The sequence below is a fragment of the Elephantulus edwardii genome, unplaced genomic scaffold (genome assembly GCF_000299155.1).
Source record: "Elephantulus edwardii isolate Elephantulus edwardi_28Jun2011 unplaced genomic scaffold, EleEdw1.0 scaffold00123, whole genome shotgun sequence".
In the NCBI taxonomy this organism is placed as follows: domain Eukaryota; kingdom Metazoa; phylum Chordata; class Mammalia; order Macroscelidea; family Macroscelididae; genus Elephantulus; species Elephantulus edwardii.
Genome location: NW_006399873.1, coordinates 8,582,844 through 8,587,285, shown reverse-complemented (window position 1 = coordinate 8,587,285; position 4,442 = coordinate 8,582,844).

Below are 4,442 nucleotides of genomic sequence, written 5' to 3'. Positions count from 1 at the left end.
TGACTGGGGTAATTGGGATGGGTGTGTCAGAGGCAGTGCGATTGGCATAGGATAGAACAGGGTTTAGGGCTGTTATTCATAGGATCGCTATGAGTCGCAAACGACTTGACGGCACAAAACAACAACAACAAAAACTATGAATGTTCCCCATGAGAATAAATTAAATATTCTGAAATTCCCATTATTCACAGCATTATCCATAAAATAAGATCTGTGTATTTCAATATTTTTACACAGAAGGAATATAAAAATTGTATATCTGACCAATTATTTTGGAAGGTTTAAAATAAAGGTGAAAGAGTATTTTTAAAATGAAGTTATAAAGTCAGTGAGCACAAGACAAGTTAGTGTGACTAAATCATAAGTGTTTGATTTAAAAACACATTTTCTATCTGTAGGCCTCATGGAGATTATAAAGGCAAAGCTCACTAGGTCTTTATTACTTCACCAGGGTCTTTAATTAGTTCGAATCTGCAAACTCTCTTTGGAATAAAGGCCTGTGAAGACAATAATACAGAATGATACAAGACATTCACAGAGTGAGTGAATCACGTTTGTAAGCAGTAATTTAGATTTAAGTTGGGAGAAACAAATATTGATTGTTTGAGGAGGACAATCAACTGAACAGGTGCTAGAGATCAATTGAGTTAATGTTTACCATAGATCTGGCTAGCTTGTTAATAATGCATTAGTACCTAATAGACTAAGTTAACAACCTTAACTCCATCGATTATTTAAAACAAAACAAAGTGGAAAACTCTTGAAAAGTGAGGAATAAACTTAAGTGAATATAAAGATGTAGCCCTATAGTTTTAGCTTCCAGTTGCCATCAATATATTATGTGTGAATTTGTTTAAAGTCCTGTAATAAGCTGATAATCATGCTTGGGAAAGTTGATGGTAGAGAAAAAAGGAAAACTCTCAATCTTAATGGGCTGAAACAGTGGAATTTAATGAGCTTAAATATGTCAGAAATGATGAAGATTGCACAGGATAAGACAAGGTTCAGATCGGTTGTTCATAGGGTTGCTATGAGCCCTACTTGACTAGACGATACCTAACAGTAAATCAAATGGATTTCTGATGTACTTATCCAGAAAGCTGCACTGTTGATGATGAGTCCTGTGGAGTCACAACCGAACCATAGATGACCCTCTAATGAGTTTTCAGATTCAGTAAATTGCAGAGGACGAGATTGTCCATACCTCTGTGGTGTAACTGATGGATTCAAACCACATGCTTTTGGAACTGTAGTGCAGGTTCTTATCAGGAAGTTTTACTACTAATTCAAAATCTCCATTATCATGTTGCTTCAAATCAACTAGCAGATCTATAGGAGAAAGATGGACATCTTATTCTTGGACAATCTGTAGTCTTGAAAACTCAATGCAGGTCAGCTATCAGTTCTGACCTGATAGCAATAAATTTGAAAACTCTTTCTGGTGGTGTATTCCATAATGAATTTATTGACTAACCCAATGGCTTGCGGTAGGCTTGAGTCTCAAGCAGTTTGAATACACCAGTGCTCTGAAAAAGAAAGATAATTTCATCTCATTGCTATTCACACTGTTGTAAACAAAGTGGAGGGTGATTATGAATTGGAAAAATATTATTACAGTGACTGAATAACTAATGATATTAGAACATAAGTTACAACGAAACAAATGGAGATAAAGTATATATGTTGGGTTTTCTTTTAAGAAGCAACAGGATTTTTACTTAATTCATTTTTAAATTAGTATAATAATAACTAGAAGAACATAGTTTTGACACTTGTAAAGGGAAGTCTTATTTTCTTATAATGCATTAGGTAACTGTTTCATTTCATTTTTGTGATAAAAAATTTTAATAAATTTCATGTTCACAGGTAGGTCTATATAAGTTCTGAAGAGTTCGGTTTGTGAAAGGCTGCTCTTTAGCAGAAGCTGTAACTCCTTTATTGCTGTAAATTTAGATGTTATTTTCGTTATTTCTGACAAGGAAACTAGTTATGTATTTTGTATTTTTTCTTTCATGTATTAGTTGATGTTGTTGCTAAGTGCCACCAAGTGGAGTAGACTCATAGTGTCCTTTTGAACAGAAAAACTGAACCCTATTCTATAACTATTGTAGTTTCTCTATGTTCATAGAGTTTCAGGAGGCATGTGGTTTAGGAAGCGGATGACACTCCTGCTTCCAAACCTGAATATAATTGTTGTTGTTGTTGTCATGTGCCACTGAGTTGCCTATGACTCTTATCAAACCTATGTACAACAGTCCTAAACCCTGTCTTATCTTGTGCCAATCTCACTGTCTTTGACACACCTACCTCCATTACCCCAGTGACTGAATCAATCCATCTCGTTGAGGGTCTTTCTCTCCTACACTGTCTCTCCACTCTCCCAAGCATGATGTCCCTCTCCAAGGACTGGTCCCTCCTTGCAACATGGCCAAAGTATGGCAGACAAAGTTTCAGAATCCTTGCCTCCAAGGAGCAGCCTGGTTTCACCCTCTCCAGGATGAACTTGATTGTTCTCCTAGACATTAATGGTGTATTCAATACTCTTCTCCAACACCACAGCTCAAAGACATCAATTCTCCTTCTATCCTCCTTAGTCATTGTCCAGCTCTCTAATGCATAGTGAGTGATTGCAAAGACCATGGCCTGGATCAAGTGCAACTTAGTCTTTAGACTGACATTGCAGCACTTCAGCACACTGGAGAGGTCCCTGACAGCAAACTTTCCCAAAAATTTTGTCTGTTGACTTCCTGGTTGCTGGTACAAAGATTGTGGAGCCAAGAAAATAAAGCTGTTAATAATCTCAATATCACCATCTATCATAATGTTGCCAATCAGCCCAGTGGTGCAAATCTTGATTTTCTTGATGTTGAGCTTCAATATATATTAAAGGCTGCAGTCTTTGACCTTCTGCTAAAAGCACTTCAGACCCCCTCAGTTTCAGCAAGCAGGGTTGTATCATCTGCATAGTGTGGATTGTTGATGAGTCTTCTTCCAACTCTGATGCCACATTCCTCCTCATAGAGCCCAAACTTCTGGATAATCTGGTTTGCATACACATTGAAAAGGTATGGAGATAGTACAACCCTGGCATACAACCCTTCCCAATGTTGAACCATGCAGTGTTTTCTTGCTCTGTTCTGAGTACTGTCTCCTGGTCCAAGTATAGGTTTTGCACAATCACACTCAAATCCATTCATAGAGTTAGCCACAATTTGTTGTTTTCAACACAGACAAATGTGTTTACACAGTCAATGATACCCAGATAGACATTCCTCTGGTACTCCCTACTTTCAGCCAAGATCCCTCTAATATTAGCTATAATATCCCTATTACTATGACCTCTTCTAAACCCAGCCTACACATCTGGCAGTTCTCTGTTGATGTGCTGTTCCAGTTGTTTTTGAATCATTTTCAGCAGAATCTTTCTTGCATGTGATAATAATTATATTATTTGATAATTTCTGCAGTCTCTCAGATCACCTTTCTTTGGAATGGGAATATCGATCTCTTCCAGTCAATTGGCCAGGTTGTTATCGTCCAGATTTCATGGTACAACTTGGTGAGTACATCAAGAGCAGTGTCTGTTGAAATATGTCAATTGGTATGATTTCAATTCCTGGGGCCTTGTTTTTTTTGCCAATTCTTGAACTTATTACTTCATCACCATAGGCTTTTGCTCATATATTGTTTTATAAAAGTCTTCTATGTCAGCCAATCCCTTCTGGTACAGAAAGAGTGTATACTCCCTCCATCTTCTTTTAATACTTCTTGGATAACTTAATATTCTGCCGAGAACATCCTTAAGTACTGCAACTTGAGACTTGAATTTGTTTAATTCCTTCACCTTAAGAAATGCTGAGCGACTTTTAGAGTTTGATTTTCTGACTCTAGCTCTTTGCACATTTCATTATAACAATTTACTTCGTTTTCTCATGCCGGCCTTTGAAATCTTCTGTTCAGCTTCTTAATTTCTTGATTTGCCCCCACCCCCTTGTTTGGCTTCTGGGTGCTTCAGTGCATTATTTAGAGTCTCATCTAACATCCATCCTGATCTTTTCTTCCTCCTCTGCCTTTATAATGACCTTTTGCTTTCTTCCTGGATAATATTCTCGATATTTTCCCACAGTTTATATGGTCTTCACTCATTAGTGTTCAAGTTTCCAAACTTGTTCTTGAGATGTTTTTGAAATTCAGATGGGATTTGGTTTCTATGGATTTATTTAATTTTCATTAATGTCAACTTGAACCTATGACTATTTGGTGGTCTGTTCCACAATCAGCACCAGGCCTAGTTTTTACAGTTGATATTGAGTTTGTCCAGTGATTCTTACCATGGATGTAATCAATTTTATATCTATGCATAAAATCAAGTGAAATCGATGTGTAAAGCTTGCATTTGTGTTTCTTATAAAAAGTATTTTTAATGATAAATAATTGAATGT